This window comes from Trichosurus vulpecula, chromosome 5 (genome assembly GCF_011100635.1).
Source record: "Trichosurus vulpecula isolate mTriVul1 chromosome 5, mTriVul1.pri, whole genome shotgun sequence".
Taxonomy (NCBI): Eukaryota; Metazoa; Chordata; class Mammalia; order Diprotodontia; family Phalangeridae; genus Trichosurus; species Trichosurus vulpecula.
The window spans coordinates 117,324,790-117,352,634 of record NC_050577.1 but is presented as its reverse complement, the minus strand read 5'-3'; the positions used below and the strand labels follow the sequence as shown (position 1 = coordinate 117,352,634).

Sequence of the window (27,845 nt, the reverse complement as noted above, 5' to 3'; positions counted from 1 at the left end):
CTATAAAATAATAAAAACAGTACCTTTTGACCCAGCAATACCACTACTAGGTCTGTACCCCAAAGAGCGCAAAGAAAAAGAGAAAAGGCTCTATAGTACAAAAATATTTATAGCAGCTCTTTTTGTGGTGGTGAAGAATTAGAAATTGAAAGGATGCCCATCAACTGGGGAAATGGCTGAACAAGTTGTGGTATATGATTGTACTATTGTGCTTTCAGAAATGAGCAGGATGCTTTTGGAAAAACCTGGGAAGATTTGCATGAACTGATGAAAAGTGAAATGAGCAGAACCAAGAGAACGCTGGGCACAGTAACAGCAATACTGTACAATGATCAGCTGTGAAAGACTTAGCTATTCTGATCAATACAGCGATACAAGACAATTCCAAAGGACTTATGAAAAATGCTATCCACCTCCAGAGGAAGAACTGCTGGAGTCTGAATGCAGATTGAAGCACGCTTTTATTTTTTAACTTGTTTTGTTGTTCTTGGGGGTTTTTTGGTCTGCGTTTTCTTTTGCAACATGGTTAAATATGTTTTGCATGGCAGCACGTGTATAATCTATATTAAACTGCTTGCCTTCTCTAGGAAGGAGGATAAAAGGAAGAAAATTTGAAATTCAAAATTAAAAACAAAAAACAAATGTTAAAAATGTCTGTTTACCTGCAACTGAGAAAAAAGTAAAATAAAAATTAATTTATTTTTAAAATAATATGTAATATTTATATGGCACCTACTATGTGCTAGACACTGCGCTAAGTATTATCTCATTTGATCCTCATCACAACCCTGGGAGGCAAGTGTCATTAGATAACATACAACTCCCTTAGCCTGGCATTTAAGGCCTTTCACAGTCTGTCCAGTCCTGCCTTTCTAGCCTTGTCTCATGTGATTCCTTTCCACAAACTTTGCATTACAGCATTACAGCCCAATTAGACTAACAGTCATACTGTTCACACCTAAAATGCCTCATTTCCATCTCTAAGGATTTATGTTTTCCTTCAAAGCTCAACTGAAGTCCTACTTCCTACCTAAAAAGCCTTCCCCAACACTTCCCCAAACCCCATTATTGCTCTGCCTCACTTCCTTTTTCCTTGTATAATACTTATCGTCGTATTTTTTCAACAGAATGTGAACTCCAGAAGGACAGGGACTGGCTCGTCTGGGTTTCTGTATCTCCACCACCTACTACAATGCGCCTTGCTCATAAGCCCACATTTAATAAATGTTTAATGAAATCCAATCGAAATCTCTCGTTATTCTTGTTCGGTCATTTCAGTCATGTCTGAATCTTTGTGACCCCATTTGGGGTTTTCTTAGCAAAGATACTGGTGTAGTTTGACATGTCCTTCTCTAGCTCATTTTCCTGATGAGGAACTGAGGCAAACAGGGTTAAGTGACTTGCCCAGGGTCACACAGCCAGTAAATGTTCCAGAGCCAAACGTGAACTCAGGAAGATGAGTCTTCCTGATTCCAGGCCTGGCGCTCTCTCCACTGCACCACCCACCTGCCTGAATTCCCTCTGCAGAACTTAAAAATTTAAAATTGTAATGCAAGATAAAAGAAAACTGGCCACTCACAAGAGTGAAAAAAAAAATTATTGGTGCAGAACAACAAAAACCTAAGCAAATCCTCAATGCGCTCACTGAACTCTGAGCTGAGGAGCAGTCTGGTAAGACTGTGAACGAGTCGGAAGCTTCGGTACTAATAATATCATCTTGAAACAGGAAATACATACTCAAGGTCACAGAAGGCTCTGTTAGATAAAGACTGAGGATGGCAATTTTACAATCTATGGTCGGGGTTCTAGGAGAACTGTTACGCAGATTCTATCCACTCAGCCACACCGAAAGCTTCTCTCTCAGGAATCACTATCTCCATTATGAATTCTGTTCGGTTGATATTCACTGAAGCTTAGTTTTATAAGGCACTGTGCTGGGCACTGAGGGAAATACCAGTACAGTCTCTTCCCTCAAGGAACTTAAAAGTTTAGCAGGGAAGAGGCTCAGCGCTCTACTCAGATACAACCCAAAGTTGTCCACAGGAGAGAGGGATTACTTCTGGCAGGGACAATCAGGGAGGGTGGTCCAGACGAGGGAGTTCTCAGCTGTCCCTTGAAGGATAAGGAGGATTTCAGAGAGCAAAAGTGTGAGGGGAGGCCTGTCCGGGAACAAGGGAGAGCAGAAAATGAGAAAGAAAGAAAAGTGAACGGTATGGTCCAACCACGGTGTATGCAACTTGTGAGAGAAGAAGAATCCTACAAATTAACAATGATCCACCTTTTAAAAGGGATGTGCCCAAGCTTCTGATTCAAGTTCTCTGGACATTAGAAGGCAGTGAAGAGGTCCTGGGGACAGAAGGGTTACCTGATGTAATGGGAAGATCACTGGCCTCTCTGGAGACTCAGATTCCAATCCCAACTCTGACACTATGTGGCTATGAGCACAATACAATCTCCCTGAAGCAGCTTCCTTGTCTGGGATTAATAAAACGAGGACTACCTACGTCAGAGGGATTTTACCGTGGAGCACTGCATAAATGTGAGTCATCATAAAATGCTGAGAAGGGATGCATCCATCTGTTGTGCCCCACCTTGCCCCAGTGAACGGCTTTCCATAACACTAGAGTGCCTCCGTCAGGCAGAAGTTCAATGAACGATATCATCCGAGATTCTGGGGGCCTAGCTTCGTCGGAGACCCTCCCAGGACACCCCACTGTAGAGAAGCCTGAAACCCGAGGTAGTTCCAGAACTAACTTAATGTGTTCTAAGTTTCTGAAACTCAGGATTATCTGAATGGTCCTCCTCTGGGTATGTGGTTTTCGAATCTCTTCACATTTTACCCCTTTCCACCTCTTCAGTCTTATCTTCTTATACTTTATTCCCTCCGTGCACTCAGTGACACAGAAACGTTGGCCTTCTCGCCATCCTCATACACTCCACTCCACTCCAGATCCCATGCCTTTTCCACAGCTCTCACTCAAGCCTATGATGCTTTCCCTCCTCACCTTGCCTCCTGACTCCCCTGGTCTCCTTTAAAACTCAGAAAAAATTTCTGCTTCTTCAGGAGACCTTTCCTGGTCTGTTTCCCTCTCCCACGCACTCCCCACTCCCCCGACCTCCACCTCATCCTCAGTGCCTTCCTTCTGATGTTCCCTTCTACTTACATAGTATGTATCTTGCATACAAGACTGTATGTAGTTGCATGCATGTTGTCTCCCCTCCATAAGAATATGAACTCCTTGAGGGCATTTTTGCACAAGGCTTGGCCCATAGTAAATATTTTAGAAATACCTGCTGAATGAATTAATCAAATATATATTTATGCACATCAAGTGATACACAACCAAAAAACTGGGTCGTCCTGATTTGCTACAGCCTATCTACATGGACACAGAAGAATGAGTGACTAAAAATGTTCTGTAATTCATATACCCATCTTAATGGCCCATGGTAACACATCATTGTAAAGACTGAGTCATTCCATACCCAACTGAGTCATGCACACTTCAACCAGTCTCTTTCATTTAGGAATAACCATCTGCCTTTGATACCATAATACTGTACCAACATGCCTCATTCACCTCACAAAGATAAACAGGGATCAAAATCCTCCCTTGCCAGTCAGTCAATATTAAGTCAATCACTGGGCAGTGCTAACACTGAGCAGACCACATGTCCAAACAAAATTTACAGAGACCAGAGAGTGCAGAAAATAGAGAGCACACATACACAGATACAGACCCACCCACAAAGAAATATTTAGAAGAGAGGTGGCAGGAGAGACAGACAAAACAGCTTATTACAGGACCCAAAAACGTAGGTTCAATTCAACGTATTATACCAGCTTTAAACTTCTAAAATATTTTGCAAAAATAAAAAAACAAAAACTCATCACTTGAGATAATTAACTTGGAGATCTTCAACACTGATGATAATGAATTCTTTCACTGGCTTATACTAAATCTTAAATTTGGAAGGTCTTTCAGAGGGCTACCTAGTCCAACCCATACCCAAAAAAGAATCCCTCTATAACAGCTCAATTCTTGACTCCAAGATTATCCAAAACCAATCCTTTTGTTTTATAAGGCATCTGAAGCCCAGAGAGATGACTTATACAAGGTGCACGCCTCAACAACCCTCTTTGCCAACCAAATTAGAATACATGCCCTATTTCTGCCCTGGGGTCTCAACTGTTCTGATAGTTAACTGCCTCAGCTGATCCACTGGCACCCCCCCTCTCCTCCAATTCACTTCTATCCAATTATGGTACCATGTTCAAATCAATTTTACTCCAACTCCTGGAAGGGGTATATCAATATATTTCCTTGTGGTCCGATTCACCGAGCCTGTAACTTTCCAAACCAAAACAGACTTCCCTAACTACAATTTCCCTATGTATATCATCTCCCTCTATTAAAATGTAAGCTCCTTGAGGGCAGGGTCCAGTTTTTCGATTTGTATCCTCAATGCCAGCTATATTGGCACACAGTAAGTCCTTTTTAGTAAGTGATTATAAGGTTAAAACCATTTCTACTCTCAATGATACATATTAAATATATATGCAGCATAAACATAAAGTTAATGAATAAATACACAAAAACAGTTAAATACAAGGTATTAGAGGAGAAAGGGTACTAGCAGTTGGCAGGATCAGAAAAGGCTTCCTGAAGAAGATGGCGTCTCAGCTGCATCTTAAAGGAAGAAAGGACCTCTCTGAGATGGAGGCAAAGAAGGCATGGGAGAAGGCTGGTGAAAAGGCAAAAATGAGAATATCTTGTGTGACCAAGAGAAAGCACCGAGTACAGGTCTCACTGGAGCAGAGAATGCAGGAGGAGAGTCATGTCCAAGGCAGCAAGAGAGGCAGGATGGGGCCATCTTGTATAAGGTTTTTAAAGCTACACAGAAGGGTGGTGAAAGACTTAAGGCAGGGAGAGCAATTACGAGGCTGTTACAATAATGTAGGTGAGATGAGGACCTGACCCAAGGCAGCCGAGAGAAGGGTCAGCTTATGAGATGGGTTGGGAAAGTTTAAAAATCCCTGACTAGCTATGTAGAGTGAGGAGTCGAAGACACTGCTGAGTTTTAGGAACCTGCCACAATGGCAGAGTGGTGGTGCCTCTGACAAGGTAGCATAAGATTTAATCATCTGGAAGTTTCTCTTCCATCAGGCCAAGGCATGCTTCTCTAAAACTTCCACCCACTGGTCCTCATTCTATGTTCCTCAGCCAGGAAGCAAAGGTCTAACCCCACTCCAACAGAACGGCCCTTCCAGTACTAGAGGACAGCGAGTCAGCACCCCTTCGGGCTTTCTTCTCTCCAAACCAAACACACCAGCTCCTCCAACCAATGCCCCCATGGCACAGTCTCCAAGCCTGTCACCAGCCTCACTGCATTCCTGTGGATGTTCAAGCTTCAGAACTGGATATGTGCTCAATTATACAAAAGTCTAATCATTCTTCCTAAGTTGTTAACTTGCCAACCACACTCTTTCCCAGAAAAAAAAAATACTAAAAATACACCAGGTTTTTTTGGTTTGGTTTAGTTCTTTTGTAGATGCACTAATTCCCTTTCTCCCTGAAAACCTGATGTCAGACAAGATCTTCATAATTTAACATGAGACAGAGTTCTACGAGGTCAAACATACTTTTTTGCATATGAAAGAGTTCAAAATTAAGATTTATAATATATACCATACTCTAATATGAACTATGGTACAGGGCTACATTTGGATTCAGAGGACCAGAATTCCAATCCTGACACTTTCACTTGCTGCCTGTGTGACCTGGATGGTTACTTAACCTTTCCTGGCCTCATTTCCTCATTTCCAGAATGAAAAAGTTAGACTAGGTGACATCTGGGGTTCATTCCAGCCTTAAATCTATGATCTTATGATTTCCTCATGCTTTAAAACCACATGATATATAAAAAACTTTTCATTTTATGTAAATATGTTTTAAATATACTAGTAAAAAAAGAAATAGGTTTTTAATACTTTACAAATATCATTAGAACTACTACCACTTACTAAAACCTGAATCTTAATTTTATACTAATGAAAGATTCATTAGAAATTGATTATTCATAAAGAGATTAAAAACAACTGTAATACTAACATAACTTTTACCTTTTATTAAGATACATATTGTAAAGGCTAGCAAGTAATTCTACTGTTTGGTAATAGCACTAGTTTATCAACACAGAAACTCAGATTTGGAAAGAACCGTAGGGGTTGCTAAGAAAGGATCACTGAGCTTTAGAAGAAGCAGGATATAGTGGCTACACTTAAAATCAGGAAGACCTGGGTTTGAATCCTGTGTCAGATACACTTAATGCTGTGTGATCCCTAGGTAATTAATCTGGCCTCTTCATTTCGTAATCTGTCAAATGTGGTGTGTCCTTCGTTCTCGAAGAAGACCGTGACATCAGGAAGGGGATGCCATGACATGCAAGTGGATTAGACGTGAGTGAGGAAGGGCTGGGCAAAGTCACCAGCCTCACTTTCTCCTCTGGAGCCATCTGCGTCTAGTGGCCAGATATAGATCAGGACAACTAGAGGTGGCCCAGAATCTGTCCAGTGGAAATTATAACAGCCACAGAGCTGAATCCACAGGGTTGTTATTAGGATGCATGTTGAGCTCCTTGCAAAACCTCCAAGTATTCCATAAATGTCAGCTATTTCCTCCTCCCCCCGCCGCCCCTTGCCCCCCAAGAAAAGCCACTACCTCCCAAGGAGAGCTGTTCCCTTTTTAATGCAGTAATTGTTAGTAAATTTACCTGTTTGTAACTTTCATCCACTGCTCCTAGTTCTGAACTGTGGAGGCAAATAGAATAAAGTCGCTGATCAATTAACAAGCATTAGTGTATACCTACTATGTGCTTGTGGGCACTGTGCTAGGTGTTAGGGATGATAATGAAAAAAAACCCTGGTCATAAAAAGCTTCCTTTCTATTAGGAAAGACAGTATGTACAGATATAAATAGATAGAGAATAAATGCAGGACTGTTAAACGTAAGGAAGCTAAGGAGGGAGGGGACGCACAGTGGGGGAGAGAGCAGGGAAGGCCCCAAGTAGAATATATTGTTTCGGCTGCATCTACTCCCTCTGTCATATGACAGACCTTCAAATATCTGAAGATCGATATTGTTACCCCAAGACCTTCTCTTCCCCAGTCTATACAGCATGACCCTGAGCCCTTTTCCACCTTCAGGACATTCTCAAGCTTACCAAATGTCTCTCCTAAGATGAGCCACTTAGAACTGAACAGAGTTCAGATGTACTCTGACCAGAGCATGGTATATATGAGATGCCTTTCACCCCCTCATCCTTGGGGGTATGTCGGTTAGTAGCCTGAAACCACTTTCGCTTAACTGGCAGGTAGCACAGTTGAAGAGAGTTGACTAAAACCCCCAGGTCTTACTCATGTGAACTGTTATCTAGTCATATGCCTCCACATCTTGGACTGTAAAGTTAATTGGTTTGAAGCCAAGTGATAAGAACTTTGAATTTATTCCTAGTAAATTTCTTATTAGCTTGGACAAAATATCCTAACACCACAATCCCTTTGAATCCTGTGTCTGTCATCTTGTGTTAGCTATCCCTCCTAGCTCCAGGTCATCTGAAAATGTAATAACTATACCCTCTCTACCTTTATCCAAATCACCTGTAAAATTATTAAACACAAGTGAAGCTCATATTCTTAGATTACGCTACCTCCTTTCAAGCTGGAAAAAAGACCAACAACCCAACGACAGAAACTACTCTTGGGGTCTGGACATTCAATTTTTATAACCAAATAGCCTACGGTGAAGTAGTAACTCCTAACCGTAACTCTATTTATCTCAACATATATGGAGGGAGGGAGGGAGAGGGAGAGGGAGACGGAGGGAAAATCAAAACAAAATACAATTTAATTTGCTTTCACTCAAGGAGTACTGGTATTATAAAACCAAGTAAATGATAGAATGTTTTAACTCTAAAAAAGTTGGGAATCACTAGGCTAGTTAAAGTATCAGTCAAGTCAACTATCGACTATATTGATTATTGCTTCTCAAATAAACAGTACAAAAGGGCTATCTACAGCTTGGTCTCTTTTAGTATTAATGCTTATAATAGCTGTATTTCATTTCTTAAATAAGTATTTTACCCAAGGTATGTAATTTTTAAAAGTTATCACTTCATGGGTGTCTCAACAAAAGCAGCAACACTCTTTTCATTCATATTAAATGGGAATGGATAGAATAGGCAGTGCATGTAAAAAAAAAAACTGTTTATAAATCATGGATTCATAGGGAGGAAGCAGTGAAGTGGTATGAATGAAGAATCCCTACATGAGGTAGAGCCAAGATGGCAGAGTAGCAGGAAGAAATACAGCCAAGCTCCGCCCCCCCAAAAGAAAACCCTTCCCTAAACCAATCTAGAAAATACACCAGACTGAATTCTGATCAGGAAATCCAAGAAAAAATTAGTCATTTTTCCAGCCCAGTTTGGCATAGGAAAATAGACAAAGAGGTCTGTAGACACTAGGGACAAGCTCTGGCCAGGAGTGAAGCATTCCTGGGCAGGGAGAGGCAGTGTACCACGGCAAGAAGTCCCACATCCAACATCAATGGGGCCCAAACTGGTGTGGGGTACATGGACAGGTGCCGACTGGCAGCTCTGTCACTCACTACCCAGGTCTAAGGCACAGATCCAAGTTGGGCTGGAGGAGGATACCTGTGCACAGGGATGGCAGTCTAGGGTGAGGAGTAATCCTAGGCCCTAGGTTGGGTACTAAGCAAAGAGCAAGGTCAGATGCAAGCAGCAGCTATGTGGCTCTCATCCCAGGAGTGGAGCAAAGACTCAATTCTACCCTACAGAGGGATAACCAGGGCAAGAATCCCAGACCAAAGGGAAGCCTGCCGTTCTGTTACTCTGAACCAACAGAGCTTTCCAGCTGGCTCATAGTTGAGTCTAGCAGCAATCTACTGAAATCCCTAACAGATAAGCCTGCTGGCCTGTTGCTCAGATCCAAACCCAGGTTAGGAATTTGCAGAGATCAGTCCAGAGGTCCACTGATCAGACTTTGTTCTGAATCTGACCATTTTAGGAGCAATGAGAACTTGTAGGTCCCCAGCCTGAGCTGTCCCTGAGATCCTGGAATAACACAACATTCAACGACCTAAGAAAGAAAGCAGCAGGACCAGCCCAGACATTCCCTCCAGAAATGTGCAGAGCCTGGCTCTAATATAAAGTCCAATGTCAAGAAGTAGCCTGGAAGAATAAGCAAACAGAAAAAGAATGCCACCATAAAAACTATTATGGCAACATAGACATTCAAGATACAAACCCAGAAGAAATACTCCAAAACAGTTACAAGCACAGCCTCAAAGAAAAACATAGTTTTGGCAAAGATTCGACCAGAATTCCTGAAAGAGATGAAGCAAGAGTTTTAAAAGTCTGAAATGTTTTTTTAAATGAAATGAAAGCACTAGAGTAGAAAACTGGAAAAGAAATGAGTTATAGAACAAAGAACTGGAAAGAGAATTAACGACTTGTCATAAGAGGCAGGGCCAATCCAAGTAACAAACTTCCTGAAAATCAGAATGGACCCAATAGACGCTAATGACTCTCAAGAAATATCAAAACAAAGTCAAAAGACTGAAACAATGGGGAAAAAAAATTAAGGTATCTTCACAGCAGAAACAACTGAGCTGGAAAATAGATCAAGGAGAGAAAATCTATGAATTATTGGACTACTCGAAAGCCATGATAAAAAAAAAAACTGGGGGCCTACACATCTTGTTTCAAGAAATTCTAAAAGAAAATTGTCCAGGTCTCTTAGAACCTTTGTCATTTCCTTCTCCAACTCATTCTACAGATGAGGAATTGAGGCAAACAGGGTTTAAGTGACTTGCCTAGGGTCACACAGCTAATAGGTACCTGATGCTGGATTTGAACTCACAAAGATGAGCCTTCCTGATCCCAAGTCCAGTACTCCATCCACTTTGCCACCGAGCTGCTCTAGAATCAGCGGGCAATGTGGAAATAGAAATAGAAAGAATCCACCAATTACCCCCTAAAATTGAAAATGAAAATTCCCAGGAACATGATGGCCAAAATCCAACATTTCCAGGTAAAAAAAAAAATACTTAAAGTAGCCAGAAATAAAGAATTTAAGTACTACCAAGGAGCCAACCGTCAGGATTACACCCAATCTAGCAGCCACCACAATAAAAGAAACAGAGGGCTTGAAATGCAATATTCCAGAGGGCAAAGGCTTACAAGCAAGGTTAACTTACCCAGCAAAACTGAGTATAAAATACTACAGGGGAAAAATATCTTTTTAATAAAATAGAGGACTTCCGAGCATTCCTGATAAAATGGCCACAAGCTTCATAGACACTTTCAAGTACAAACACAAATCGAGAGCAAAGTAAAAAGGTAAGCAAGTGCAAGCAAACGTAAACTGCCTAAATTCTGAAGATGATACGTGCATGCCCTCTGAACCCTCTTTCGTCGGGGATAATAGAAGGGAGGCTAATTGGAAAAAAGGCCTGGGAATGGTTCTGTTATGTCTTGATCTTGAAATACGGCACATGAATTAATTTGAGTACTATTTATTGTGCAGCAAGAAATGAAGGAGTCGTTTCAGAGAAACCCAAGAGGACTTGTATAAAATAATGTGGAATGCAACAAATAGAACCAGAAGAATAAGTTGCATGATAACAACAATACATAAAGACGAAAAACTCTGAAAGATTTAGGAACTCTAACTCTAATGACTACCCACAATTCCAGAGGACTAATGATACAACACGCTACTTGCCTCCTGAGAGAGAAGTGAAAGACTCAGACTACAGAAGGAGACGTGGTGGGGATTTTTTTTGTTTTTTGTTTTGTTTTAACACGGCCCGATTCAGAAATATAGTTTGCTTAACTCAACTATACATGTTTGTAACTGGGGCTTTGCTTTTCTTTTATTCTCAAAGGCAGGGGGTGGGGGGAGAAGATGAGGAGAGAAGGTAGATTTTTGTGGATTAAAAATTATTTTTAAGAAAAGAATCTACACATCATAAAATCATCCATTTAGACCTGAAAGCTCCCTTTACTGTCATCTACTCCAAACTACCTCCTTTTACAGATGAGGAACTGAAGCCCAGGAATCTCTGGTTTAGGGTTAAGTGACTTGTTTCAGGTTACACAGGGCTCCCAAGTGTCTCCATCAGGTTATTAGGTCTTCCTGACTCCAAATGCAGCACTCTAGAACTATATGGCGTCTGAAGTGTAACTGATTTACATTCTTAACTAGATGTTGCTTTATCTATTACAAAATTAGGGTTTTTTTCTTAAAGAATGGGGGAACGGGGTATATATTCCAGGAACATGTCATATAACAGAAAAAAGAAGACAGGCCTAAAATCTGACTATAGCTAACCCAAAAAATAAATAATCCAAATACCTGTGATGGAGTTGATCATATACAGCACTCCAAAAATACTTCACTTTTATGTATCCTTTGACATATTAGGGTATATCATCTCCCAGCCAAAATAGAACCTATCACCTGAAATAAAACTTATAGGGTTTTCAATCTTAGAATTCTTCAAAACAGATGCTGAGCGTGTCTCCTACCTATTTATATCAACATTTCAAAGTCTGGAAGTGATCGTCTGTAGAGTTAAAAATGTTTCTGTTCACATTATAAACATCCTCTTTGAAGCAATTATAACTTGGGTGTCGCACGTGCCACAAACTGAGATTTAGAAGCCTATATAATAAATATTTCTATTCCACTGTTTTGTGAGATAAAGTTGAATTTTTCACTATCACTTTTAATAAAAGAGAAGAATATTTTGGGTCTCTTTTTCAGATCTACCAAAAACTTCTTTGGTTGTTCAAGTATAAACGTCATTAAGTCAGCGTGGACTTTGCCCCCACATTGAATCAGTGGAAACGTGGGCAAACTGGGCAAAGTAAAAGAAGCATTTAAACGAACTAGGTTCAAATTGTAGCTCTATTAATTTTATAACCTTGACGACTAAACTTTCCAAAATGAGGTTTTTTCAAACTAGCAAATAAGGGTAACAATTAAAAATGTGTCTGATAACGGAAACCATAAAACCCAACGAACTAATAGTAACCATGGAGTGAGAACTTGGGCAAACACTTCCCCCCTACCTCAGTTTCCTCATCTGTAACATAACTAGAACTGGATGATTTCTTGGGCTCTTACAAGCCTAGGTCTATAATCTTCCGGACGTTACTGCATGTCAATAGTTTTAAATTTCCTGGAAGAAGAAAATTATAAAAATTAAGACAGTAACTGGTCTTTATAATGCTAGTCCAGCTTCATAATATACCCTCAAAAGCAGGGTTAGAAAGAAGACAAATTCTCCCACCTATGAAAAAAAGCATAGAGGACTTCCTTACGCAGGCTCCTCTAATCCATTATTAGCAGCAACCACTTCTGCATTTACTCCCCCCAAAAGGAAAAAATCAAGGGCATTACTTCCATGGAAAGTTTACAAGACAACTGACGCATTTTTTTTTAAAATAAATCACTAGATTCATTAAACAGCTCAAAAGTATGTAATACAGTTTCATATACATTAGCCTACCAACGGATGTTTACCCCCGGAGGATGAACTGACTTTTTTTTTTTAAGCAGCACCTTATTTTGTTTACCAATTTAGTTACTAGGATTTAAAAATAGAACAAGTCCTTTACAAGCTTTTCTGTCATACTAAAAGACAAACACTGCACTGCCATATTGCACCAAAGGTGAACCACCAAATGAAACATGACAGCAACAAAATTCAACTATGTTACTTTACCCTATCATTTGCAAATAAAAGAACTTTTAGCAACCTGCCCAACTCCCACTCAATAAAATATAACACACAGCCTGAGATCCCAGCATCTAATATAAATTATAGGACTTTTTCCCTTCAGTATTACCTATTTTCCTTTATTTCAAACACTGGCTGAGGCACTTGGTTAAAATACAGAGTCCCAAAAGTCTTTGGTATAGTTTTAAGCTATTAAAGGTTTAGGAGAGAATGGTTATTTTAAAGTCAGAACTTGAACTTTCCTGCCTCCAGCTTTTGCTGAGAGAAAATTCTGAAGTATTTTTTCAACTTTAAAATGAGTGGGTTGAACTACACACCCTGTAAGCAGGGTCTCTTCACCTGCTATCCACAAACGTTTTACTAAAAAAAAAAAATTGATAACTCTACTTCAATATAACTAGTTTCCTTTGTAGTCCTATGTATTTTATTTTATGCATTTAAAAGCATTATTCTGAAGAGCTGTAGTCCATAGCACAAATAGCTTAAGAACTTCTGCTCCAAGGTCCTTTTCAGCTCCAAATCTACAATACTAATAAAAGACATAGACTGTAAACCCTTCACAAGGACCTAGACCTAAATTACTATTCCTTAAGATTATCAATTGTTCCCCTCACCTTACGCATATGTACAGAGGACTTCATGTAATGAAAACCGAGCTCTGACGCAGCAAGTAATTGACCAGGGATGATCTCCATTAGTTACTGCAGCAATGTTTTTTCTCTCCACCCAGATAAGTTCGTAACAATAACCAAGTGCCTCTCCCTAGTAAATGTTAACTTAACCTTATAGCCAAGAATCAGGAGCTGAAAGAAATCGATAGATCTAAACGAGCCTGGGAAAGCCATGACCAATGTACTATAACCCTCCTCCTCTCCTTTTTATTTCCATCTTCCTTGATTTTCATGGGAAAACCAAACAAAATACAAAGTATGCCAAGCAACTCTGTATTTGCTGTGTAAAGCCCACCTATATTTTTTTCCTGGCATACTATCATGCTAAAGCATTGAAGAGATCAAAATGGATGAAAATGAGGTTTGGGTACTGGGAAGACACCAGTGCAAAATCTACAGGCCAAACCAACATTTCAATTTATTTACAAGATACACGTCCATCAAATCTCTGTGGCTCCATCTTGTTACCCGAAAAGACTGCTGTGATCTGAAAATCAGATATGCACCCTAACCTTCACTCGGCAAATAGCAGTCCAAATGTCACATATCCAAGAGATGTTTAATAAATGATGGCTCATAATGAGAAATCAAAAGGATAGGCTGCCCATTACATAACACTCTTCCCATTTGGAAATTCGTTTCAATCACAAACACATCTTCAACTAAAACTTTTCTTTACGGCATTTTATTTGAAGAGACCTTATTTATGCAAGATCTCTGTGAGCAAGTGTTTACAAAAATAAATGCTCACTTGTTTCAGCCCCGATGGTTACAAAACATACGTGGCAAAAGAAATGTTTGTTCCAGGACAGACAGTATGACCCAATTTTTTTCTCCTCCAGAGTTCCACAGAACAGCTTCTGCTACACCACATACATTCCTGACCTTCTCCCTGACACACCCAGCACATGACCGGCAAATTTGTATGACGAACTGGTAAATGACATGCCTCCCAAAATGTCTGTGAAAATTCGGACAGACCAATTTTTTTCTTAAAAGCCTACTTGTCTCACATTTGCTCAAGACTCCCTTGCGCTATAGACAGTGTTCCAAAAGTCTTAGTGCATTTTCAAGCTTATGACAACTAAGATTTCATAGCTTAAAAACGCACTGAGACTTTTGGGACACCGTGTGTGTATACACACACGTTACATACACGTATATACATTTCTATATAACATGTATGTACGTGTATATTTTTAAATACCCATATGTGCGTATCTCTGTGTATATATCCATACCAATATACACATTTTCTATGTATATATACATATATAAAATTTATCTGTAGATATACACATTCATATTGCTACATATGTAAATGCACATATACATATCTATATATACACATTTACATATCTAAGTATACACATGCACACAGATGTTAATGTATATATTTATAATAGGCACATTATGTGTATACATTCACATATGTACGTGTAATATCCATTTTCTAAAATTTGCAAACTCTTCCCCCCTATCCTTAGTGTTCTAGTGGCTCAGTGTTCGTATCTATTTCTTGCCTCTTAATTCGATTTAACGTATCCTGCAGCCAAATTTATCGGTGTACTTCTTCACGGAAAGAAACGTACATTACTTTTTCCTTAGGAAGAGGTTGTTACAAAATAACCCGTACCAACGTCTTCCTTTCTCACCTCCGAGCTGGGAGCAGCCCCCGATCTCCCTCCTGTTCTGGCCAGGCCTCCTTTTGGAGAGGCATCTCCCCTCCTTGCACCAAGCGCTTCCAACTTTTGCGGAGTCATGAAAGCGTTCCGCATGTCGCTCGGGGAGCACACGCAAGGCTCATTAACTCTGGAGCACTCCCCCTCGACCCCCGGAACACCGAATGGGGGAGGGGGGGACACACGTGTCAATTACCGAGATGCACACTACGCCTCCCCACAGCTCAGCCCCTGCCCGGGAGGCTTCTACCTGCTCTAGTCCCTGGGGAGCGTGGACCACCACTAACCCCGCCCCGCCCCCGCATCCTTCCCCGGGCCCGCCCCCGCCTTCGGCCCCGCCCCCACCAGGAGCAGGGCCCTGCGGACGTCAACGCGCCCTCTCCTCCTCCCCTCCCACCCAGCGGGCACGTGACTCGACACGCGTCAGCTGCACGCGGGTCCCATCAAAACAAAAACAGAGGCCGGCCCGACCGGGCGTCGGCGGCGCGCCCCGGAGGGAGGGATCGCGGAAAGGCGGGTGAGGGCGGAGCGGGAGCGAGCACGAGCACGCGCCCGCACGCCCGCCCGCCGCCGCCGCGAAGGGACGCGGGCCGGGGCCACGGCCGCGCGCTGGAGGCGGCAGCGGCGGCTCCGCTCCTAGGACCCGGCTCCCGCGTCAGCCCAGGGGCGGGGAGCCGCGAGCGGCTGACAGCCTGTTTACGGCACAAGCTCCGCCCGTGTCCTTTTCTCCCTGCCGGGAATGGAAGCGGCAGAGTCTGCCCCCAAGGGACCGCGCCCGGAAACCGCCGCCGGGCGACGGGGCTCCGGGGCGCGCCTCCACTCCCACGGCGCATCCCGGTCCTGCGTGGGAGCGGCCCGGCCCCGGATACGGGCCCGGCCAGCCAGGATCTGTCCCTCATCGCCCGCGCCCGCCCCACGCGCGTCCTTTCCCCACCTCCGGGGTTGTCCGTCGTTTCCTCCCTTACGCAACCGCTCCTGAAAACGCCTGAGGGCTGGGGACCCCCCCCCCCAGTGAATACGGGGTCGAGGCACTACTTCCTTCGCCCCCAGCCCCATCAGCTTTGTAAAGGATGGGGGGCTGGGGTGGGAAGAATGGGAGTGGGCAGACAGGCAGACCGGGAGGGATGACTTCCAAGCTGTCACCAGCGATCACATCCCCACCCTGGAACACCCACCCACCTTGTCTTAGCTGCGATCCCCCGCGGGGTGGGAAAGAGGAGGAGGAGATCTTCTCCCGGATACTCTGGAGCCCGGAGGAGAACAAGGTCCGTCCCTTGTCCCTTCAGGCTTCGCAAACTTCCCACACCGTCCTACCGAACAGAAAAGGCATGAAAAAAAGTAAAAAAAAAAAAAAAGTTATTTTAAAAAAGGAATCCCCTGGGCAGCCGCACACACCTGCTAAACCTCCAAAGCTGCGCCGGCGGCTGGCGATGCCCACCTCGGCTGGAGCCCTCCAGCCGCTCCTGCGCGCGTGGAGGGCGTGAAAGTGATCTGGGCTCGCGGGGCAAAGTATGAAGGGGCTTCGGCGGAGGGCGCTTGGGCGACCGAGCCACCCTCTTGGTCTTCGGCGGAAAAGGGGAAGAAAAAAATGATGCAAAAATAAGAGAGGCATCTCGGGGATGTGGTGCGAAGGTTTGCGAAGAGGGAGCGAAGGCACCACCCCCGGACACGCGCGCCCCCTCCCTCCCCTTATTTTTGTTGACAGCAAAGGTTGAGGGTGGGGGTTGGAGGGGGAAGAAATGAAATAGTTATCCCTAGGTTTGGGATGTTGTTCTCCGAGGGGTGGAGAGGTGGGTTCTTGAAATGGAAACAGCCTTCTCCTCCCTTCCCTTCCCCCCTCCCCCCCCTTCTCCTCCTCCTCCTCCTCCTCTTCTGTTTACCTCAAGTTTGAATTTTATCTGCGCAACATTAGCTGGAATGCGGACATTGAAGAAAAAAAAAAGCCACCACTCTCTCAACCCAGCAGCAGCTCCGGAGGAGCCATGTGGCATCAAGCCACCTAATTGGGGGGGTGGGGGGGTACGAAAGTCCTCTTAGCCACCCAAACATGGCGAAATCACCTCGAAATCCCCGTGTGATGCAACCGATCCCACCTTCCCTCTCCCGGCTTCCCAAAATCGACCCCTGGGGCAGCTGGACCCCTCCGGAAAAAAAGAGAGGAAAACCGAGGGGCGCTGGAGGATGGGAAGAGGAAGAGTGGGGAGGAGAGAAACACAGCCCAGAAAGGGGGAAAAGTGTTACCGATTTAGCCCCCCCCCCCAAAAAAAACCCCAAACCACCAGTGAAAGCGAGTCTAAGGACGCCTTTTCCCAACACCATCTCCTCTTTTTCTTTAATTTGAAGGAAAGGCAAGGCAAGTTTCATTAAAGCAAAGGACAGAAAATTCTCCCAAAGTCCTGCTGGACCAGCTTTAGCTCCTATAAATAACTTACCTTTGGGTAATTGACACGCCGCTAAAAATCCTTCTCTGTTTTCTTCCATGTGCGCGGAGTGGAAACGGGGGAAAAAAACAGATGCGCACGTATCTCGGCGGCTCCTCTTCTTCTAGAATTTCCCCTTTTTGACTGTCGCGACTTCGGAGACAGGTGCAGTCCTGGAGAAGGCTGGTGGAGGAAAGTTGGTCTCTGCCCCGGTCTTGGGGGAGGGGGGTTTGCAGGATGCGGGGGTGAGGACCCCTGCCCTCCACCCCTTGCCCGTTCCCCCATCCCCCGTCCCCCACGACGGACCCCTCTCTCCTCCTTATCCCAGAGGCGGCTGCTGCGTGTGGGCTGGTCTGCAGGGGAGGTGGCGTAGTTTCTCTTCCTCCCACCTCTTCTCACTCACTTGTTTTTGTAGCCCTGGGCTCCCCGAATGCTCTCCGCTCCACAATGTTGTTTCATTATATCATGTCCATCATGTGACACCGGAGAGGCCTCTCTATGGAAACTTAAAGGGGACTCCCACGTGACTCTGCAGCAGCAGCAAGCAGCGGCAGCAGCATCCACAACAGCAGCGGCAGGAGCAGCGGCGGCGACGGTAGCCCCTACTGTTAGCACCACTCACCAAACCCCACTCGTAGCATCCTGGGGTGCTACCGGCGCTGCGAAAGGAAAAGCTGGTCGCAACCGCAACCTAGGGCCAATCTTCTCTGTCGGTTTTCAAAAGTGGCTCATTACACTGACAGAGCCGTGCTTCCTTAAATCCTTCCGACATTCGAAAAACCCACACGCTGTTAGAAATGACATCTCAGTATTTCCTATTTTATGTTTCCCCAGCCGTAATGAGTTCCCCAACAGAAATGAGTCATTTTAAAAGGGCTGAAAAATAAAAAAATAGAACAAAAACAGGATTTTAGCTTTCCCTCTGCAACTCCAATCTGATTTGTGGTGGAGCAGCAACCACCAAACAGTACGACTACAGCACTAATAACCAGGCTCCCTTGAACACATCATTACCAACCCCATCACCAGCCCTAAAGCTTTCTAGAATTAGAAACCCCCCGGTAACTGTGTGGATGATGCATGAGGAGGGAGGCAAAAGGCAATGCAGTTTTTCTCTTCCGCAGCTAAATTAGGGTTTGGGTGCTGACAGCAGTAAAAACTTGTTTGTGTCAGGAAGCAAAGTTCTCAGATATGACCCGAAAGGTACAGATGAAGCTAAGGTGTTACTTTTTTTTTTCCAGTTATTTTTCTGGGCACCTTCTTTCAGACCAGGAAAGGGTGTTCCATCTGTAAAATACATGGAGTGTTTTTTGTGGGATGAAATGTCATTTTGGAAATATATTTCATATAAACATCTCATGCTAGATTACATTAAAATTATGTAAAATAACATAGATGCTAGATTTTGGAAGCAATATTTCTACTAAGGGGACTTGAGAACGTACTTTGAAACAATGAAGAATGTATTCAGTAATTTTTGACACATCCTTTTCCAATATTTAACCGAAGTTAACTTTTTAGTTCTCAAAACGTGTTCTCACTTGGTGGGCTTGGGAAACAGGGAAGGCAGGAAGAGAAAAAAAAAGATGGAGAGGGAATCTTAATCAACCGAGACTTTGCTGTCTACGCTGATAGAGGAAGTTCAGTTTCATGTGCCTTCTTTTATACTGCTGGATCACAGATTCCTTGTTACCTTTTATTTCTCTCACATACCTCTGCAATGTCAGAAAATTTCCCCGAGTTCCAAACCTTAGAAAGAATGTCATTTCCCCTCACAAAATTTAATGTTATGATGTCTTGTTTATTTTATAGGAGAGAAAGTAATGAATGTTCCTGTTTGGATGGACGGAATTATGTAAAACTTCGCAGAAACAGTGAGGTGAAGGAACTCTGAGCACTTTTTCACCAGTCCTCCCCTCAGGCTGCCTCTGTCCTTATCCCATTTCATATCAGTGATCAAACTTTTCCATTGCACCACTTCATATCCTAAAAGGTTTCCACAGGTCGTCCTTCCCCCCCCACCCCCAATCAGTGCTTTCCTTCCATATTAACACCCCTCTTCTCTTTCTTCTGGCTCCAGATTTGAGTACCTCCTCTGCTAGCATCTCAACTCTGGCCCCTCAAAGCTTTCCACTCCCTTCTCCCTTCCTCCACCTGCGCATCCTTTCCCAGACCCCTCTGCCTCCCTCCCACCCATCCTCGAACCTCTCTGACTTCCCTGAAGCGTCGTCTTTCTCTCAGTCGCCTGCCCAATTCCCTTGCCCACCACCATTTTCTATGAAGATAGCCCATCTCGTACTGAGGTTCCCGTTCAGAATCTCTTCAGGCAGGTCTTCATCCATCGTGACCCCAATCGCCTCTGCCCCATCTAATTCAGCGCCCTTCCCCTCTGCTTCTCACCTGGGAGGCTCTAGCCCCACCTTGTTCCCCTGCAGGTGGGCAGGGAACGGGTGCTCTAGAAGCAGGGGAGTGGGGGATTCCCCTCCTTTCTACGTCTCCTTCTCCTCTCCGCCCCCCGCCCTTCCTGCGTTGCTGCGCTTCCTGGGCCACTGGGTTTGGACTACTGCAGCAGCTGCCGTTCTGCTGTGTCATGGAAGGAGGCAGCGGCGGTGGCTGGAGCACAAGGGGGAGGAGGGGAGGAACCTGATCTCCGGTACCCAGGGGCCGGAGGCGAACGCCCAGCTCCCACGGAGCCGCCTTAGAGCGGGCCAGGTGGCAGCCCTCCTACCCCGGGTGACACCCACCTCGGGGACCGTGGTAAGTAGGGCGACCCAGGTGGGAGATGGGCAGGGAGACAGGAGGTGGAAACAGGGGAGAGCGGGTCCTCATCGTCAGCCGAGCAGAGACGGACACAGAGCTCTACAGCTTGAACCCAGAGCCGGACCACGAGAGGCAATGATTCACGGCCTGAGATGCCTCATCATCACACTTTCATCTTATCCCATCAGCCCTGGCGCTTTAGGTGAATAGGAGGAGGAAACGCCGGATTCCTGTAGACCGAGGCTTTAGTTTTGCTACACTTGTTTATAATTTGCCTTACATAGGACTAGGGAAGGGGATGGGATGGGAAATCTGCCCAACCCCACTTTAGTCCCGAAAATAATACTCTTGGCCCAGCGCCTGAAAGAAACAGCCTTTGGTGCTATTAAACAATCGATAAGAAAAGCCTCACCGACCCCGTTTAGAATATGTTTGGGGAAGTGTTGGGTTAAAGGAGAGAGTGAATTCTCCTTCATTATTGTATTCCCTAACCCCTAGCAGCCTCGCAGGTTCACATTTAAAGTCCAGAGGGACTTAAAAATGCTGCTTGCTAACAAGTTCAGCACCACTGTCCTATACTGTCAGGGAATTAAGACACCCCAGAATGAAAAATAATGCACTTAAGAATAGGCTGGAGCCATAGAAGCGCATTATATCTCTCATCAGTGCGGTTGGGACAGTGTTTCTTATAATTATCTATTTCTAAGGTATCCTTCACCTAAATATCTCAGACCACTTTCTAAGCATTTTTATACCTCATCCATACATTTAACATAGGATTGAAGGAATAAATTGTAGCACAAAAACAAAAGGGGGTCAATCCCTGCCTGCTTCAAAAGCAAATGCTGGAGGTATAAAGGCCAGGCTCCCAATACTTTAATCACTATGCTTTATGCAGATTAGTATCTTAGGGGTGAGTATTAAAATGAATGTCATTATTTGAAAACTTTCTTGCTTTTGTAAAGCATCCTGATTGTTTATGTAAATCTGATTTGTTTTCCTTACTGGTTTTCTTTATTTGTCTCATGGCTATAGACAAGCAGACTAGATTGGTGAGGTTGACTACTTAATTCTTCAAGGTAGATTTATTTGTCTTCAAGGAATTACAGGATCCTAGGATAACAGAACTAAAGCTCAAAGTTTTCTAGTCCAACTCCTAATTTTATAGAAACTGAGACCCAGGTGTAAGAAGTAGGATAAGACTTTACCAAAGCTGTTTTCTTGTAGTTCAAGGCAATTCAACAAACATTTATTAAGCTCCTAATATGTGCAAGTTAAGGCAAAACAGAAGCACTTATTATGCTCCAATTCTGTGCCAAGCACCGTGCTAAGTGCTAGAGATACAAAAGGGGGGAGGGGGAAGCCCAGTCTCTGTCTTCCAGGAGCTCACAGCTTAATTGGTGGGGGGGCTGGGGGGGGGGAGGACAACATGCAAACAACTATATACAAACCGGTTATCTACAGGATAAATTGGAGAGAATCACCGAGGGAAGGCACTTGAATTAAGGGGAATCAGGAAAGGCTTCTGGTAGAAGATGGGATTTATTAGCTGGGATTTGAAGAAAGCCAGGAAATAGAGATTTGGAAGAAGATAATTCCAAGCAGGGAGGACACCCAGTGAACAACTATGCTAAGTGTTGAAGTCAGAAGGATGAAAACAACAATGTCCTTTCCCTTATGATGTTTATAATTTAATAGGGAACATCACACATGCGCACAAATTAGTTTAACACAAGACAGGATGTTGTAACCCACAGCCCACAGTGTGACAAGGGGAAAAAGAAAGAGATGGAGTGCTAGAAGTAAATTTAAAGATCACTTTTAGTTGAAAGGATCAAAGAAGGTGGCACATGATCCAGGCCTTGAATGAAGAAAAGAAAATAAATTTCTGTGATGAGTGAGAACAGCTCCGTGAGCCTTAATGTTTATACTTTTGAAAAATGTAGTTTGTTTCTCTCTCCTTTTTTAAAAGGCAATTGTAGTTAAATGACTTACACAGGATCACACAGCTAGTAAGTATCTGACGCTAGACTTGAACTGAGGTCCTTCTGATTTCAAGGCCAGTATTCTATCCACTGCACCGCCTAGCCACTGCCTAGTTTGTTTGTTAAAGGGCAATTTACATTGAATCTCAAAAGTTGAAAGAACTTCAGAGGTAATATAGTCCAACCCATACCTGAAGTATGAATCCCTCTAAAACATACCCAATAAGTACTCATCCAACCTTCACTCGGAGTCAGACAATAAGGAACTTACTAGTTTCTCCTGACATTCCCTGTCCAAAACAAATTATTCTATTTTTAGCCGGTAGGATTTCTTTCCCTGTATTAAGCTAAAATTTGCAATTGATAGGTTCTAGTTTTTCCCTCCAGGACCAAGCAAAATAAGGTTAATATCTCTTGCAAATGACAACCTTTCAAATATTTTAAGACAACAATGATGTTTCCCCCTCCAAAAGAAAAATATGTTCTAAGTCATCAATATGTCTTAATATCCTTCAATTCCTAGCATTATACTCAGCATATAGTAGGTGTTTAATATTTGTTTAATAAATTGAATTGAACTCATTGTTCTTTCTACGTGGATAGGTAGTTCTGACGTAATGCACTTACTTAATTAGAGGGAAGAAAAATATCTTTTGAAGTTGATTTATATGATGAAACAGAAAGGACACTAGCCTGGAAGAAGGAAAGTTTGGGTTCTTGCCCTGGCTTTGCCACTCATTCATTTAACAATTCACTCAACCTTGCTGAGCCTCAGTTTCTTTATCTGTAAAATAAGGGGCTTGAGCTAGATCATTTCCAACTTCCCTTCTAGCTCTAACATTCAATAGATATCATTGACCTGACTAAGCCTTTCTTGTCATGTGCTTTCAACTTTAGCTGGATCCAGTCATATTTATTAGCATGCAATTTTATACTCTAATATCCAAATCAAGAAGGCCTTGGGAGGAGTAATAATGGGAAAGAATTGGCTCCTGATGCATCATCTTTTTAGTGTTAATTGCCAGACCATCACTTTAAGTGTATTATGTCTCAGTACCCTTAGCTAAAGCAAAGGTGACTATTTATAAAAAGGGCAGGCTCAGAAACATAAAAATTTAATCATCAGATTTTACAATCAACAATTATGACACATCTAAGTTCTTTGGTAAGGATGGGTAAAGTGGCTACTAAGGGAATTGAAGATATGAACTGAGCCCTCAGGAAACTTACCATCTACTTGAGAAGTTAATAATAATAATAATAATAAAAGTTAATAATAATACTCCTGGTAGCCGGAGTAGGATGACATTTCTAGTTCTGGCTTTAGAGATTTTAGAGTTTCAAATGTTAGCCATTGGGCCTAATGTTTATTATCAGGGAATCTGAACTTTTACAAAAACCAGTTCATAATCTACAACTCTGGCCGTCTCCATTATGGAATTCAGCAGTTGAGCATTTCCTGTTATTAAGAACAGGTTTTTCTCAGTTGAGAGCACTAAATTGTGGAACTCTCTACAAGAAGTTGTTCAACAGAAACTGGAAATCGATGCACTCCAGAAAAAGATGCAATAGCTTTAGCCTTTGAATAAACAAAAAATAATGCAGGTTCTCATGGATTTGGGTCTAGAACAAACTTGGTTTGAGGAAAAATAGAGTCTTTCTTCTCTTTATGTTTTGTTCTTCCACTAAATGTTGAGCTGTTATAGTATCCCCAAGGTTGCTGGAATGTCCTTCCCCAATCTCTGCCTGTCAAAATTCCATTCATCCTTCGAGGCATAGCACAAATTTCGTTTTCTCATGAAGCTTTTTCTTATTCTCTCCATTTAGACTTGATCTCTTTCTCTGAACCCCTATAGGACACTTATGGCTCTTATTACACAAATCATTTCCTAAATTATAATTATTTGTGGACTTTTCTTCTTTCTCCAACTAAACTATAATATTCTTGAGAACAGGGACTGTGCCTCAGTAATTTTTGTATCACCTCCTAACTCCCCCTGAGCTTAGCATGGCATACTGTCCATAATAGGAGGAGCTCAATAAATATTTGTTGAATCAAAGTATTTTGATGAGTAATGCCCATCACCTCATCTTGTCATCATGAGTCATCCTCCTCTTCTTTTAAGCCCCAGGTGTTGACAGAAATAGGAATTCGCCTTTCTCCTATCTGACTCCTGTCTTACCACCTTTGGTCAGTTGATGATAACTAAGATGATAGGAGAACCAATTTCTAGTGTGCCCACCTCCTCGTAGTCTCAACATCCTCAATCACAGCTCATAAGGTTTGCCTAACCTCAGTTTCTCAACAGTGGAATAGAGGAAGCTTGGACAAATGAGAGTAGTAACCTCTTAGAAAACCCCTAATTTTATAGAAACCCAGTTTGATTCTCAGCTTGGGAAAGGCCCTGCTGCTACAGAGGGCAGAATGCTAAGGGAAAAGTCATTGGCATTGGCATTGCTCAGAGGATGGCGGGGGAGGCAGTCAAATGAGTAGCTTGTTCTCTCTCCGGCAGAAGATCACTTTATGACATTAGTTTTGTATACCACAATAAGAAACAAATATATTGAACTAAAATGATGGATATATTTTTGTAAATTTTATTAAATTGCTGCTGTACCCTGTTATTATTTACTTTCACAGAATTGTACATGCAGATCATGTCACTGGGACGTTTTTCAGTTCTATGCTTCTGACATTATCAATCCGTGTTTCATAGGAATCATGATTTTTATTTCTTATGTTTATTTGAACATATATATGACTACATTTTACCTACTTTGCAATAGAACCTATGTCTTCTTAGTCCAGAATCCATTTGAGCACATTGTCTTATTATTATTATACATATGTATATATATTTTTAAAATTAGAAATCAGGAAAATTTTTACCACTTGACCTTTTACTGAATATTCAAACTAAGATGACATTGTCTTTCAAATCACATTCTAATGGATATTCATTCATTCAATAAGCATTTATTAGTAGTAATAATAACTAGCATTTATGTAGTGTTTTAAGATTTGCAAAGTGTTTTACATATACTATCTCAATTGAGCCTTAGAACCCTGTTAGGTAGCGGATATTATTATTCCCCTTTTACAGGCTAAGAAAAGTTAATTGACTTGCCCAAGGCCACTTAGCTAATAAGTATCTAAGGCAAGATTTGGAGTCAGGTTTCCTGACTCCAAATCCAGCATTCTTATCACCTTGCCACCTAGCTACCAACTAATTTGAGCAACTGGTACCCACATAGTACCACGGTGTGTACTTTGGACTATACCAGAAAAGTTGAAGTTACATATATATATATATACATATATATATACATATATATATACACACATATATACATGCATATATATATACATATATATATATATGAAAAAGAAAATTATTCCAGAGTAACATAAAACTAAGGTAGACATTAGAGATTTGGGGGAAAGGTTTTTATATTTAAATGATAAGGAATTTCAAAATAAGATCACCATGAACAGGCAAAGTCAAGTAAGTCTTCACAGAAGAAACAAACCTTGAGATAAAATGGAAACTATAAATCAAATGTTACAATGTGGCTTTGAAATTATTCAATCTGAGAATATTTCCATATGAAATGTGTTTTGATACAGTATCATGAAACCTAAGAAATCATCTAATGTACAGGTTAATATGTGTTTTTGTGTGACTATAGTTCAGTATGGAATCCACAAAACCATACAACACTGACTCGACACTATTTTTCCTCTTAATCGCTGTTGGTTTCATATGATCTCCAAATGACTAGAACTTCAAAAAGCGTAACAACATCAATCATACATAGCTCATTTTTACTCCCATGCTTAAAGACAAAAAGAGCATACTTTTAAGGTCATATTTAGAGTCCATCATTAAATATGTCATCTCTCTATCCATCAATCCATCCATCTATCTATTTCATTTAATGTGACATTCAATGATGAGCTTTATAACAGAAGACAGATATTTAAAGCTTATCTTAAGAAGACAGCATCATAGCCAAGCAGTTATGAGTCCTATCCTTTTTTTTCCAGTATCTCTCACATTTAAATTTCTTTCCTGTTCCTCTCATTACTACTTCAGTTCAGGTCCTCATCACCTTATTCTTGGCCTACCATAGTTGCTTCACACTTGTTTATCCCATCTACAGTTTTTTTCTCTGCCCACCTTGCCGTCCATCCAATACAGTGAACTTGATTAATCTTTCTAAAACATTTCATTCTGTTACTCTATACCCATAATCTTTCAGTGATTCTCCACTGCCTACAGGATGAAGCGTTGATGTTTTAGTTTGGCATTCAGGGTTTCCATGGACAAACCTCAACCCATTTTTCTAGCATTATCTTCCATTACTCTCATGCACAGACTGTCTCTTTTAGTCAGATTAATTTACTTATTGTTCCCCCAGATACAATTTGGACTTTCTTGCTCTTGCTCACACCATTCCCTCTGCCTAGGATGTTTCTGCCCACCTCACTAGCCCTATCCAAAGCCTCTACATCCGTCAAGACCAGATGAACATTCACCTCCTCCTTGGAGTCTTCCCAGATCTCTCCAGCCAACAATGGACTCCGAACTCATGACATTTATTTTGTGTCACACTCATATGGCAATCCCTAGATTCCTTTCATGCCCAGCTCAGGTCCCACCTGTTATACAAAGCCTTTTCTGATCATCTCCCTCCTCAAATCATCTTGTATTTTCTTCTCTGTTTATGAGTTGTATACAACAGTTTAACATAAACTCCAGGGCTGTTTCATTTTTATCTTTGTATTCTTAGTACTAAATACAGTGCTTTATACATAACAGGTACTTAATAAACGTTTGCTTAATCGACTTGATTATGTTCTGTCTATGGCATTTCTTGTGCTGTTATGTCTATGTTCCCAGGATAAGCTTAGCTAAGTATATAGAGAGGCCCATCAATAGGCTAGCTACCAGTGGATGAATTTTTTAGCTAAGACAACCCATGAAACAAAGAAAAGTACAAAATGGCCCCATGTCCTTACTATCCCCTCCAGGGTAGCAGAAAAGTGGTCAGTGGGAAGCATCAGTTTTAGATCCTCTATAAACATTAATCTGACTGTTAGTCCTCTAAGTGGGAGAGCTTTATCCAATTACCAACTTGTTGACCTATTACTGGAGGAAGTGAATCATCAATATTGACGTTTGCACTATAAAGGAAAGCAGAAGATTTCGGGAAGTTACAACTAAATGGAAGAATGGCTCACAGGTTTTTCTTGGAGAGGCAAATGAAATGTACTGGTGGAGTTGGCTTTGTTGTTTGTCCAAAGGCAACAAGAAGCATCATTCCGTGGATCCCTTGCTCACTTCGAATTTTCATCCTCATAATGATCATGAGGAAAAAGACAAATGTGAGGATAATTTTAGCTTATTTGCCAATAGGATGAAGAAAGTTCAATCTCAGAGTCCTGTCCATCTGATAGAGACAGATCTCAGAAAATAAAGATGAACACCAAAAGTGT

The 27,845-nt window shown here is 42.2% G+C and overlaps 1 pseudogene; it reads right to left on the bottom strand.

Annotated features, from left to right (window-relative positions):
- The window catches only part of LOC118851044, a 35,160-nt pseudogene extending 19,942 nt beyond the window's left edge, over nt 1-15,218 (bottom strand).
- Nucleotides 15,219-27,845: the final 12,627 nt, after the last annotated feature.